At 32.4% G+C, this 15,741-nt stretch overlaps 1 protein-coding gene across 4 annotated transcripts in view; it reads left to right on the forward strand.

The window, feature by feature from the left end:
* The first annotated feature begins 6,727 nt into the window (after nt 1–6,727).
* LOC140441207 (G-protein coupled receptor dmsr-1) overlaps nt 6,728–15,741 on the forward strand; it is a 553,187-nt gene continuing 544,173 nt past the window's right edge. For 3 of the 4 annotated variants that reach the window (XM_072531783.1, XM_072531780.1, XM_072531784.1), the window contains exon 1: nt 6,735–6,864. The gene's annotated coding sequence lies outside the window, so the exon portion shown is untranslated. Of the gene's footprint in view, nt 6,865–15,741 lie in introns of all 4 variants that reach the window. The other variant, XM_072531781.1, reaches the window with a different exon arrangement.

The raw sequence follows: 15,741 nt of genomic DNA on the forward strand, positions 1-15,741 counted from the left end.
AGCCAATTTTGAATATCTCTATTTTTTGTAGCCATAATGGGAGTTTTTTCCAATTTTCTGAAATGGTAAGGGGCATTGTCCATCACAATTACGTTTTTTTTAAAGTGTTGGTAAAATCTTTTGGAACCAACTTTCAAATGACTTCAAATCCATCTCATCATGGTAGTCTATACTTTTGCTGGATTCAAAAGCCCACAGTGCATCCGGAACCAAACCATTCTCACTTCCGATGTGACAGATTATCTTTTCCTCAAAGTGATATTAAAAAAAATAATAAAAAAATTCAAAGTTTATTTTAATTTGAATTACCTGGGGGATTTTTTGAGCCTGTCGACAGCCCATCCAAAAATGCATGTCTTGCAGAGGTCACAGAAGCATCCGCCCAAACTTTTAATTTTGTATGGACAGCATTTATCCATGTTTCGTCCAAGTCATAAATTATCTATATTGTCAGCTCTATATATTCCTATCTTTTGCAGATAATCTCTTCGAAATAGCACAATTTCATTTCTGTCGAGTAGCAAACTGTTTCTTCCAAGTTTTTAAAATTTAAAGTTTAATTTTCACAAGAGTTTGTAAAACGTGGTTCTCTTAAAATTTGGTAAGTCACTATCATTATTTAGATCTCTTAGGACTTTGTCAATTGTAGGAACTTCATTACGGAAGAAATATTGATGAACTTTTCTTCTTATAGCTGACTTAATAAAATCATCTACAGCATCTATTGATTTTGAACTATTTTGATTTGTTTTAGGTGCAGATAAAGTGTGGGTACTTTTTAATTACATTGAAGACACTTTTCGAATAAACTCCAACTTTATCTGCAACCCTTTGTTAAATGTCCGTGAACCCTAAAGTAGGATTATCTTGTAATTCTGTAATTCACATTTATATGTATGAACCATTATTTCTTTGGTTCTTATATCTATGTGATTCTTTTTAGCTATTTTTCTAGGAAGAATTAGTGGTAATAGTTGCCCGTTTTCATCCGCAAACTCCATATCAGACATATTAAATAAATGTAATTATTATACTTTTTCCAACTAAAATTACAAAATATGCATTTTCAAAATTTACTCTTAGAGTAGAGGATCAACTAAAAGGGTGACCTACATCGATTAAACATTGTAAAAAAGAAGGGGTGCCCAACATAATTTTGTCCTGCCTAGAATTAACTAATAATTAATAAATGACTTTGTTTTATTATTTGTAAGCACCTTTGTAAAAAAAAAATTCGACCTGTGCAGATATTATTTAATATTTTTTGGATCATTCGAAACATAAAAGTCCTTTTGTAATTTTTCTATTATGTTGATTGTTTTCGAGTTACAAACAATTTATTACTAAAAAACTGACGATTTTAAAGCTCAAAAAGACAAGTAAAAAATATTATTTTTGTAATCGTCAAGTACATAAATTCAAGTTTAAACCTTCTTCGAAAAGGTTCTGATGAACATTTTTGCTATGTTTTGTTCTAAATTATATTTGTTTATTTGTTAATGAGGAAGATTCCTTATCGGAAAGGGCGATCGGGCTGCATTAAGTCCTAAAAAACAATGTTTTAAAATAAGTCCAAGATACTTATCGAAAACTTGAAAAAATTGAATAATGTTTTATCTTGAATTTAGGTACTTTGTAATTTTAAAAATGACATTTTTTAAATATGTTTTTAAGCCTTAAAAATCGTCATATTTTGTTCTTTTTTCAGTTTTAAATTGTTTATATCATTCCTATTCGAAAAGCCAACGAGTCAACACCTCGGCTTCTTCTAATAGTATTTCTAATAAAAAAACTTGTCAATTAATGTCATTTGGTATCAAGTAATTATTGAAAGTGAAAAGTTTTTTGTGAAACAACTTGGTATGTAAACTTTATAATTGATACAAACACAATAAATAGGCCAGGCATTGCGCCTGATTTTCAATAAATATTTTGGCATCCAGAATATTTAAAAATGCTTCTTCAACTCACCGCTCCAAGCTACGCAGCTGTTACCACATCAAAACCAACAAAACCTACACCGGCGATCACATCATATCCTAGCAGAAAGCCAGCGATAGTATTAAATGCTCTTCCGAATACAGCTCTCTTCGTAATACAAAAGCGCATTACCCACGCTTTCCGCATATCCAACCAACGCATTTGCATCTTTCTTGCTTTTATTTCTGACGTCGATATTCTTCTTAAAAACAATCCTACCATTTCTACTCTGTTTAGAAGCTTTTCGTGTAGCAATCTAGCTGAGAGCTTCTACCGCGAACGAACCCCCTCTTTGGCTTAGGCGCCAATATCTCCTCCTTTCTTATGTTGCCTCTACTTAAGCTAACCTTTCTAATCCAGTACACACACTGTTGACATTACCCAACTATACTAGTACTCCCCTCCTGCTCTACGCATACACACTATCGCCCTCCTACTTCCAACTTTAATACCACATATAAATTTATCCCTAACTAACCCTCTCCCGAACCCGCAGAATTATCCTTGGACCAAAACTTTACTGAAATTTAATGTGTCACTTACAAAGTTTAGTAAGGCAGAAACCAACCAGGATTAGATTAGGAAATCCTTACTGGAAATTCTTAGTTTTAGGAAGTTCGATCGGGTATTCTACACTGACGCATCAAAGAGCGAAACGGGGGTTGGTTGTGCGGTTACCACTACGGAAACAGTCGTTAGTTTATGTCAAATACCTGCCACTGGTGAACTGTATGCTATTTACCAAGCTTTCAAACTCTGTACAGCACCCAATCAACATATTGCCGTCTGTACCGACTCCCTTGCCTCTATCCAGTCCATCAATAATCTATTTACTAATCACTCTCTTGTAGAAAAAATCCATGACACTTACCAAAATCTTATCATCCACGACATTCATATCACTATCATATGGATTCCCTCCCACATCGGGATTATGGGTAACGACAACGCCGATCGCTTTGCCAAAAAAGCTGCTGTATCCAATTGTACACCATATAATATACAAATTACCAGTGACCTAAAAACTAGTATAAAGAAACTCGTACGAGATTACTGGCAGAATAATTGGAAACAATCAACTACATTTTTACACCAAATAGACGATTGAGCGGTTCGTTATCCCTGGTATAACTAGAAATGAGATGGTTGTTGCTAGAAGATTGCGTATCGGTCACACCAGATTTACACATGGTCACCTAATGAATTCTACACCTAAGCCAATCTGTCACTATTGCCAATCTCCACTAAGCATTCTACACATCCTTGTGGACTGCCCTTATTACAATAAACGACGCCAAGAACTGGACATGAAGGGCAAGATCACAGATATATTATCGAACCAGAGCCAAGTCATCACAGCTATCCAGTTCCTGAAGCTAGAAAACTTACTAAATAATATATAACTACAGTATATTATAATATGTGATTGTACCTTTAGTTTTAATTATTAATTAATAATTATAGTCAGGACAAAATTATATCGGACCTTGTTTTTTATAACTTTTAAAATACTAAATTAGATATCAAATAATTTTTAGTTTTTAAAGAGAAAGTAGGGAAAGCTTTTGTATTGGCTATAAATTTACACTATCAACACGACCTCAAGATTAAGAAATCAAACGATTAACAAACCAAAAAAAGTTTTGCACAATAACTACTGTGACTCTTCATTTGACAGACGATGGAAGTGCGTGCCTGTTAGCCCAAGAGACATGACTAAGATAATTCAATAATTTATGGCCAATAGGAAGGCGTTTGTTACGTGAAAACTTAAATATAGTCGGTTCGCTATATTTACGCGGGTTTCGGATTAAAAATTTTATTGTAAGTACCCAGTTTTAATTACCTGCTCTTTGGGGAAATATCAACTGGTCAAATGAAATGAAAAATAATCCATAACTTTTTTTAATTAAATAATAATGGAAAATCTTTTATATAATTGACAGTATAATAAGGAGAATTACTTCATTAATGGAGTCTAATGTGGCTAATATAAACCTAATAATAATTTTATATTACACTTCACACAGAAAATATGGTCTATGTATATTTGTTCCATGGAGAGAATTTCTAATGAAAAATAAAAAAATTTAACTTGCCAACAAAAATTAAAATCAGTCATTATCATCAAAAATATCATAATCGTCATCATCATCACTGTCATCACCATTAATTGTTATTATGATTGGACTTATTTCGTTTATTTTATTTTCACCAATCTTCTATTAGTTTCTCGCACTTGAATATACAGTTGCACCACACTTCTGGAGTTACAATTGAAAGTGCCTTTCGCCAAGTTTCCCGAACTGCGTCGTCGCTATAACCGTTAGGCCCAATATGGTTGTCATAATATTGTTTTGCTATTCCCCATATATATTCGATGGGATTAAACTGGCAATGATACGGTGGCAGACGTAAAACTTGATGACCGTAACTTTCAATAATCTGATCCACAACAAAGGTTTTTGGTTTTGCGTGGATATTTGCCAAGCGTAATAATTCTGATTTTAAAATATGTTGTGTAAATGGTATATGTTCATTTGTCAACCATTCTTTAATTTTATTAACAGTCCAAGAATTCGTTGAACTTTTGTTTAATACTTCAGAATGGTAAGGTGGATTGTCTAAAATAATTACACTGGGCTCACTTAAACCTGGGAGAAGTTTTTCATGTAACCATTTTACAAACATTTCTGTGTTCATATTATCGTGATCGTCACTTGATTTTGATTTAGATGAAAATATTAAATCAGCACCTTCTATAAAACCCGATTTCTCTCCTGCATGTAAAATTATGTGTCGCTTCCCTTCTCCATCAGTATGTTTGATAGACTCTTGGTTGCACCCCTAGAAAATATCCATCTTTCGTCTAAATATATAAAATTTGCCCTTTCTTCTTTTAATTTAGAATATTTTCTTAGAAAGGTAATTTTTTTATGCACAACAGAACTTCTTTCACAAAGGGCTTTTCTGTTATCCTCCTTTTGAAATTTGAAACCCAAATTATGTATCACTTGCCATAGACTTGTTCTGCCAATTTCGTCAAATTTTCTATCTTTTAATTCCGAGAGAATTGTATTTAAGGTCCTTGGTGTATTTAAGGTGTTGTTCCTTGTTGGCTCGCATTCGATAAATGGTATCACGAATTTCAAATTTTTTTCCATCTGGAATATCTTTCGTTTTCAATGATAGGCGAGTTTTTCGGCGATCTTCTTTCGGCAGTTCATTATTGCGATTTTGTAATACTCCTCTTAGTTTGGTTTCGCTAATTCCTAGAGCATCACATACGCGTTGTTGAACAGACATTACCGATTTTAAAGGACCGCCATTTTCTTTTTCATCCGTAAAATACTTATGTACACTACAAATTAGACTATCTACATCTAACACACGTCTAGGTATTTTTAAATATTTCCACCAAACATACAATGTCAACACTGGCAAAGAATCAATTCAACTGCAATATTGTAACAAATTTATACCTACCCTAATGTTATTTTAATGTATTTTAAAATATGACCATTAATGCAGTTTTTACCTAATTTTCTGGGAAGTCGTTTACTGCAACTGGTTATCAATGAGTCATTAGCATAATTTTGTTAATCCGAAACCCGCGTAAATATAGCGAACCGACTATATGACGCGTTGACTTATATTTATTCTGTCCGTAGCTCGAACTTGCATTTACTTTAGTCCATGCTTTTCACTTCTAGCACTACGTACGCCGTGGTAGACACACGAAAGGATGTAGACTTGCCAAGGAAACACTAAGTATTCTTAAAAAGTTAACGTCTTAGAAGCACTTGGGAATGGCCAGGAAAAATTTACGCTTGACAGTGGGTGTTCTAAGCAAACACCTCACACTGGGGCTAGTAGACACACCTCTATACAGGAAGTGTAAACGAGAAGACGAAATAGTCTAGCATGTTATATATGTAATTTCCCGGAGTTATCGTTAATACGAGAGTACGCGTTCGGCGAGCTCCATCCCATAGCGGTCCACATAAGGGAGATGTCCCATGATGATTTGTCTACCTTCCTATAAATGGCAGGATGGACAATGAGCTAACGACGACAGCTCCCTGGGAGGATGCACAATATGGGGGATGACTTAACTCGTCCTCCCTACTCTACAGATACAGATACTCCTTAGTGGTTTGATTTCAACTCTTATGCTTAATACGTCAGATATTTTTTGGTAATATCTTTATCTTTTGTGAACGTTAATATGAAAAAATTTAGAGGTCACTAAAATATTTTTTGACATCTCGATAAAATTTACTATTTTTGCTAGGAATAAACCAAAATTTTACTTTAAAATAAGGTTAATGTATTAAATTAATTTTATTTTGAAATTTAAATAAAAGTTATATACTTTGTTGTGTTTTGAAAAGGATTTTCCAAGTGAAAAAAAAAAACGTGAAAATAAACTTATTTTAAAGTAAAATTGTGGCTGCTTATTAGTAAAAATAGTAAATTCTGACTATATTTTTCCTGAAAATCTATTATGTTAATATAAAAATTTTATGGAAAGCTAAAAAAATGTGGCTTCAAAATGAAAAGTTATGTAGTGTTCAATTTATGTTTATTACTTCCACGCCATTACCTCCTACAAAAATTTGGTTCCCAAATCATCTCCCGTGATATCAATCTAGCAAAAGCCAAACTCCTTGCGCGCAACTTCTTCCTCCAATTCAACGCTTCGTGTATACCGCCAGACAAACTTTTCAACAATTCAGTAATCTCCCGCCACTCCCGCTGTCGGCTTCATTCCGGGAATATTCCTGAAAATATCGTTATAGGTACGTCGATCGCGCCGTATCGTGTGAAAGTTAAAGTTATTTGACACATGTTGCAGATTATCTAATCTTTGCTTGGAGAACGGTAAGTTAATGGATCGTGCTCGAAACAAAATTGATTATTTCTTTAATCTGCTGTTAATATTAGTCAATTATATTTTTATTAAGTGTGATGAGTTATTAAATATTCTATAAATTTAATTAATTACTCGAAAGTTACGACGAAAATACAAAAGATTTTTAAAATTTTAAGGATCAAAATTTTAAATCAAAAATAAAATTATTTTAAGTGTGTGGCTTGGTATACTGTATCCAGAAATTTAGTGTCTCATTATAAAAGTTATTTTAATAACAGCTGTAAAACTGAATAATCCCTTGTAAATACTCTATTGTTGTATAATTATCACAGCTACCAAAGCTGCCAGGACCGGCATAATAGCCAAGCATAGCACGACTGTATATAGGTATATATAATCAGATCAAATATTATCATTGAAGCATAATGTCAAAAAACTCTTTTTATAAACATACAAATTTCCCATAATTATTGTTATTAATCATTATTTTAAGTCTCAACGAAGAAAATGTTTTGTGTGTGTTTTGTGTTTTATTGGCACTAGTTTTTACACTGGCCAGTCAATTTCATAATGATTTTATTAGACTATAACTTATCACTAACTCAGGGGAGTACTGTGTAGTGTCTGTGTTAAGTAAATGTCTTGTTACTTTAGTAAAGTCGACTTCATTGACTTTACAAAGAGACGCTAATTGTATCTGAACGTCTGAGGTCCCTTCGACTTCATTGTCTTTACAAAGAGACGCTAATTGTAACTGAACGTCTGAGGTCCTTTTTAGTACCGATTTACTCGTTTTAAAAGGTTCATATTTATTCATGTTGACTTGTTATGTTTAAGTTTTCCGTTTCATGTCTGAAAAAGTTGGCAAAAAATGGAAAATATTCTTTATTAATAATTTTACAAAAAAAAATTATTCTTCATTAAAGGTTGTGCATCACATAGAAATCATTAACAGATAATCTTATAAAATATTAAGTGGTAGATAGGAAAAATCAAAATTATTAATTAATACTGAAGAGGAAAGTGATTTTAAATTTAGATATGCAAAAAAATGTAATTTTAAAATGTTTGTAGCTATTAAAAAGTATGTCCAAGTTTAGATTCATGGCCTTCTAATAATTAAATAATACATTTAAAGTAAAAAGTAAATAAAAAAATACTTTTGCATTTGTTGATTTTGTATATTGAATAAGGTAAATTAGAAATAAAATTAAAAATTAATGCACCTACTGATACATTATTAAAAGACCATGAATCTAAATTTAAAAATAATTTTTAAATCCTACAACCAAATTAAAATAACATTTTATGCTGCACCTAAATTTAAAAACACTTCACTTTTAAATAAAAATCAATATTTTTGATTTTCGGTGTACACCACTTAAACTTTTATAAATTTGATTATTGATTATTGATTTCTATGAAATGCAGAAATGTTTATGAAGAATAGTTTTTTCATGAAATAAATAATAAAGAAATTTCCCATTTGTTGCCAACTTTTTCAGACATACTTTTTACCTTACTAACAATTAAAACACTTCTTTCCTTACATGAAGTATAAAATATAATCATATTTAGCTATATGTATATATCTACATTAATTCATTTTAATTTTTACTTCACCATTTTATTATTTCACTTGCAATTTTTTTAACAAAACAAAAATTGTTTATGACTTTAAAAATTTGGATATATTTAATATATTTAATAAAGAATCGAGACAGAAAATATAATAATTAATTAATTCTAATACTCCATTAGTTTATATATTTTTTCCCTTAATTTTCTAGATATTTATTTAAATTAAATATGTAATGTAAATGACAAATAAAATATAAAATTCGTTAAGACGGCCCTTTTTACTATTTACCTGAAGAGGCAAATCCCTTTATGGCTTCGACTTTATCAGCGGGATACTTTTAAATTCTGCATAAGTCAGTTCTTATAATTGTGAATGAAGTATATACTTCACATTTTTACACATTTTATATTTTATACAAGACGTGCCTAAGTCAAAATTTGATGTTTTTGAATAAGGCCAAATTTTTCTCCGTTAAAATTGTGTTGTCGTACAAACAGTGTATTTAATATATTTTTGACACCGATCATGTCATTTTGTTGAGATAATAAATTAGTTTATAAGTTGTAGTTAAAAATTTAACAAAAATTCTTCTTTTTTTGTATTCTTGAGTGACATAGTCATTTCATGAAATAAAATATTTAGGTAAATTATTAGTTGTGTATTGACATAGGCAATTTAATACAAATTATCTGTGATACATATTCTACTTAAAAATAAAAATGGGCAAGTAAATTGCTGGTGTTTACATATCATCTTCATATATCGTCCCCTTAATACTACAATTAGGTAACTCAAAATTTGCTATTTTTCAGGAGAGCAGTTTTAAATTTGAAAAGAAACAAACCGTGCTGTATTACAGTAAATGAATTTTTTTCTTACTATTTATAGCAAGAAGTTGAAATAAATCTAACTTCTGATTAATTGTAAGCGTTCTAAAGCCTTGTTTTAGTTTTTTTTGTTATTGAAAATCAAGATATCTAGTTGTAGCAATTAAAATTTTTAAAAAAATTAAATATACCTAGTTGTCGACGTAGCAATAAGTACAACTTTTTAATACCAAAAAAGAAATTTATTAACATATTTTGATCAAAATATAACAAAAAAAGTAGAAGAACTTAACTAATAATTATAGCCAATATTTTTCTTTCACTCGGTCTCACTTATGTCAGATTCACTTGATACTTCTCTTCCTGTTGCTTTAAAAGGCAGGTTTTCAAAATAATCCTTATTTTCCAGAGGAATTGCGGGAGGTTTGGTATTAAACAATGTCAATAGATCCTTGTATTTTTCCAGAGTAATAGGGATTCTGTCCTTATACAAAGGATTTGGCATTATTGTAGTTATATTTTGAGTCGATTTTGTCCTTCTCTGGCAATTTAAAGTTCTAAATTCTTCGTTAAAGTTTTCTTTAAATTTCATAATGGATGGTTCGTATTTCGATAAGAACATACAACACATTTTCTGCCATGCTACTTGCTACCCACTTTCGTCCTTACCTCTGAAAATTAAAATTTTATCCGCATGATTTTTCCAATCCAATATTTGTTCGTGAGTAATGTTATGAATGATGTACGGTTTATCTCCTTTTCTCCGGGCACATCTAGCAATTGTTTTCCAGTCTTGTGGTAAATGTGTTTTGCCTACTCTTTTAAACTCTGTTGAAATGGCTGAGTGCATGGAGTCGCACTCCATTTCACTATGGCCGAAAACTAGAAAGTTTAGTTCAATGCTTTCCAAATGTGGAATATGTTGAACAGCTGTTAAGCACATACTAGCGACGTTTTTATTTAAATTTTGTCCACCACATCTATCACTAAAACACTGAACCTGAGTTACTTGTTCCGGCAAAGATTCAAAGTATTGGTATAAACAAGTGGCAATCTCACAGCTGCCTCGTTTTCCTTCAACCTCGGTCCACATGAAGCAATCACCCTGTTTAGACACTGTATTATAAATGGTGAAGTTAAATACTTTTAGTCTTTGTTTGTAAAATAAAGCGTTATTTGTTGGGTCATTTGGTACCAAAAGAACTTGTTGAAGATCAAAATTGCAACTTATGAGTGTACCGTTAGAATTTTCTGCTAACTGTCTACTTAATCTCTTTTCATCACGGGCTCTGTTCTTGGCTGCTATGTGAGTGAGATATTCGGTTTCCATAGACGCTTTATCGCTTAAGGGGGAGTTGTAGGCCATACAAACCCGGCACTGGTCTTTACGAGGTCGGTAAAAGCCAAGATTATATTCCTCTGAAAATACCTTTCTATAAATGGCAGAGTTAGCTGGTGTTTGATTGTTCTCACCGCATTCTTTCTTGTATAACGAATACATAAGGGTGATGTTAAGGTCTGAGGATAAATATTTCCGTTGTGTTTTTAAACGGCAATAATGTGAACTGACTACAGGTAACTTCTCAATATGTTTTTTTACACTTGCCAGGATAGCAGGTGACGTAATCTTTTTTGTATGTTTCCCCCGATTGTCTACCAAAGTCGTGTTTTCTTCAGTTCTCTTTTTCATAGCTATGTCTACAATTCCTTTTCGAATTCCCAGGGTATTGATAAACATGGTTTTACAAACCTGGATTCTATTCGCATTTTTAGGTAAATAGAATAAAATGGTTTTTTGACGTCTGGACTGTTCTGCAGTATGCCATTTTTTATCTTTCTTTTCTGTATGGCCATTAATAAAGTCTCGTTTTCTTTCGTAGGATTCTAACTGGTAATATTTTCGAAAAATCGACAATCTCTCTTCATAGGAAAATTTTTCTGTGCATTTTCGTTTACAGGTAGCTAAACAAGCATCCTTCATGACAACTCCTGGTACGTATTTACCCCTAGAAGATAAGTATGCTTCGCCGCGTTGTTTTCTTGATTTTGCAATATTTCTTTTCCAGTTTTGTTCATTTCTTTTCCTCTTTCTTGACTTATCTGTTGTAACAGGCAACTCTTCCATGTCATGCAAGTCGTTGTTAATAGTTTGAAAAGTTCCATTTCCGAGAGCAAGTTCATTGTGAGAAGAATCATCAGAGTCCGGATTATATTCCGAGTGATCAGGAGAATAGGGATCAGAGTCTGTTTCCGAATCGTTATAACATTGTTTAGAAGTGGATGGAAGGACCTCAGTATTCTCATCTGAAAATAAAAAATACTTTAGTACTTTTTAAACTAAGTTTAAAGAAATGTTTATATTTTTAAATTTTGCGAATGAAAGATACCTATACGTTTTACAAAAAACAACTATTTAAAAAACTTTAACGAATCTTAAATAGTCTAATAAATTATTAGTCTTAAACCGCTAAAAAATGTAAATAATGATAACCTAAAACTTTTTAAAAAACAGCGCTTTACAAATTTAATTTCATAGGCTTTACTAAATAAGTTCTAAAAATAAGTTCACCATAATATGCATACTCGGCATATTATGCTTATCACATAAAAATAGTATCCTACGTTATCAATTTTATATTTATGTTCAAAAACTAATGAATCGACAAATACCTAACCTATAAAAATAAGCTCTCCCACGATTTTAACAAATTTATTTTTCCAAATAATATTTAAACACTCACCTTTTGTTTCTGTTAACTGGTCACGTACTAATCTTAATATATATTTGGCTCTTGTAGACATTTTTACTTTTGTTTCAAAAAATATTACGAAAAATAAAGCAACAATGTCACTCACAACGTATGCTATGACGAACTGCACAAATAGGTATCTTAAAGAATATCCGGAGGAGGCAACGCATAACACGAGTTACCTGGGCGCACAATTAGGTATGTCAAGTTAAACACTTGCTGCAGAAGAAATTTTTGGCGTTGTCAGTTGCACATTTAGATATTTCAATAGGACCACTTTTAGCAACAACTTACCTAGTTGTAGTATTAAAAAGAGCGTCAAAAATTATATTGGTAACGGTAGATAACTCAAAATCGTAAAATTTCGAGTTACCTAGTTGTAGTATTAAGGGGACGATATGCGTTCGTCAGGTAAATATTCATCATCCACAGCTTGGGCTGGTGCTGGTCTAGCAAAAATACATTCACAAAAGTAACTGCTTGATACAGAAATGTAAGGCATTAAGTCCTTGAGGTCTTTAATTTTTTTATCTGATAGTGAAATTCTCTAATTGGTTAGTGGGATTAGCGTAACTTCGCATGGACTACTGCTTGATGCAAGCCCAGACTGTTGAGCTGAACTTGTAGCACATGTTGCCTTCTTTCTTGATAAATCCATTACCTTAAAATTATCTGAATCAAAAGAAGTTTTATAAGAAATTTTTGAAAGTGTATCTGTGCGATACTGTAACCATCTTATGTAAAGCCAGAAAATATTTTCATTGTCAGTGTTTAGTTTGCGATGCACGTAGTGACTTTTTAGAATTTGTGAGAAATTCAGGAAATTTCGATCGCACTCCATGTAAGAATGACCTCGTACTAAGAAAGTTACTTTGATTGAGTCCAACCTTTTTGCAGTATTGGCCCTTAACTACCATGGCCAAAAATAGTAACATTTGTACCATGGCAGGGTCAAATTTAACCCCCCCATTGTTTTTTGTATCAAAAAATATTCTTTTTTTAACTTGTTTTATTTTAAATTATTTTGTTTACAGCTACTTTTACATTTATATAAAAATAAACGAATTTGGTTAATTAGATATAACTTTATTTAAAAAAAAAACTTTTGTATTTAGTCAAATTAACATAGCTATGCACTTTCTCGAATTATAAGAAAAATAATAACAATGTGCAGTTTTTTTATATCCAATGGTGAAATCTAGGTATCAGAAAATATCTCCTACCTAAAATAAAAAAAAATCGTTTTAGATTTCGTATCTCAAAAATGACAAGCATGATTTTACCTTAATTTTCAACACAGCTTATGCATAACGTCTGTATGCGGGAATGATTTTTGCAAATAAAATCTCGAAATTTATCGCACGATGAGCTTTCTTTCTTTTGGTTTTTGGAATATGGACATATTTTACACCTTCTCCTCTTTTTTCGTCGTTGTGGCTCTGGATTTGCGGCAGGCATTGGTTCCTGAAGTCCGGAAACTTTAAAAATGGCACTACGAATTTCTCTCGGTAAACAAGTTTGCTGAGCTCTACGAGTTCAATGGGCCTTAATAAGTTCTTGACCTAAAGTGGTTAGAAACAATCTTCTTTCCATTATTTGATTTTGCTGAACTCCATTAAAAATTACGTTAGCATTTAATCCTGCAATGTCCAAAATGCGAAACCATATTACTTGAGGCCATCTACGAGTTCTTCTGCCAGTTTTATAGCATGCACATTTCTTATCGAATGAATCCACCCCACCTTTTGTCTCATTGTAAAAATTTATAATCTCTGGCTTTCCATTAACCATTGTATTGGAATGATGCATAGTTGACACTAACAACACTACACGATTTTTCTTAGAAACAAAAGATACAAGGCTCTCGCTTCCTGTAAAACCAAATATAGCAGAATTAGGTGGCCTGTTTTTTGGGGTTGAAATTCAGCAGGAACCTCTCTTTTATTTCTTTTTAGAGTTCCAACATATGAAATTTTATGGCACCTCAGTTCTTTTATGAGCTCAATGGACGAAAACCAATTATCTGCTGTTATGTTTCTATTTTTAGCAGAAATTGGTGGAATAAGTGTCAAAACATCTAAAGTGGGAATGGATAACTTTTTTGGATTTGCTCTGCGTGTATCTTTTCCAGCATATATAAAACCATTTAGCAAATAATGTGTCTTAGAGTCTACTAAACACTGCATTTTCAGACCGTATTTGTCTGGCTTATTTTTGAGATACATCCTGAATTGGCACCTTCCTCTAAATGCAATAAGCATTTCATCTATTGTGAGATATTCACCACAGCTATAATTGGTATGGCAATTAATTATAAACATATTAAAAATATTGGATATAGCTGCCAGTTTATCTCCGTGCGCAAAACGTTCTTGTCTAGTAGCTGGGTCGTCAAAACAAAGGCTTCCAAGCAAAAAATAAAATCGGTTTAGTGACATGTTTGCTCGAAATATATCACGGCCAGTACCATTCGTAGCAAATAAATAATCATTCATTATTAGATTTAAATACCCCAGCTAAATATAATAAGCCTAAGAAGGCCTTTAATTCAATTATGTCAAGATGATTGGTATATTGACACGATAAATTGTGTAAATTAAATTTAGAAACCATATTAGTTATTCGTTCATTGGTTTTCTCAAGAATTTCTTGCAATATATCGTGGCTAATAATACATTCCCAAGCATCAACTGGTTTCTCTGGCATACTAGCTCGAGCTTTTTCAATAACACCAGGTAAATGACTAATTAAATTATGTTTACGTGTACGAGAAAAGGTGGGAGAAGTTTTAGACCACTTGTACCTATTTTTGCCATAAAACACATCCCTTGAGTCAGCTATATCACTTTCTTCACCCGAATATTCACTACCAGTGTCGGAATTATTAATTTGCCAATTTTTTTCGTCATCATCGTCCCATTCCTCTTCACTGTCTGTTTCACTAGCCTGGTCCAAAAACTCACTGTCACTATCTAGTCCATTGTCCATAATTTTTTGTCCCTCCTCTTCAAGTTCTTTCTGTGTTAGAGGACGTTTATTGCGACTACACCCCGCCATTTCAAATTACTCGTTAATTGCACTAGAAACACTTATACCATATGCGTGCCTAACTCTGCAGTAGTAACAGATATACTAACGGAATTTTCGTAGATGGATAAATCACCTACCGGTCGAAGATTAGCAGAAAGCGCGCAATGCTCAATCTATGTTTCCGTAGCGAAACTTGGCATTAAAAACGCGGGGGTCAATTTTGACCCCGCCATGGTACTTAAGGGTTAACTATATAGTGAAGGTAACAGAAAACAGTGAAGTTTTTATTTTGGCCGCCACATGAATCACAGAATATGTGGAGGTGACGAACTGACAGATCAAGCTGAACAAAGATAAAATTGTGCAGAAATGACAATGCTTCGTTTGAACCTTTGTCTTTTATGGTTTCTGGAAAACAATAATAAATTGTAGCATTTCCTGTTGACAATACATGAATGCTAAAGGAGTGAAGCGTCAGTTGTCTTTTATAGTAGACGTGGTTGGTCGGAATATTTGGAGTGGATAAATTTGTTTTAAAATCCATAGCGACTGCTTCACAGTTAATATTCTGCATTGCTGCTTTTCTTGCCTTTCTTCTTCTTTCAAAAAATGCTTCCGCTTTGGATTTGTGTAGGCTATTTGACAAAGTTATTTGTTTTATCTCAACTTCTATCTTTTGTTTTTTTAGAGGCATCA

This window comes from Diabrotica undecimpunctata, chromosome 5 (genome assembly GCF_040954645.1).
Source record: "Diabrotica undecimpunctata isolate CICGRU chromosome 5, icDiaUnde3, whole genome shotgun sequence".
Lineage (NCBI taxonomy): Eukaryota > Metazoa > Arthropoda > Insecta > Coleoptera > Chrysomelidae > Diabrotica > Diabrotica undecimpunctata.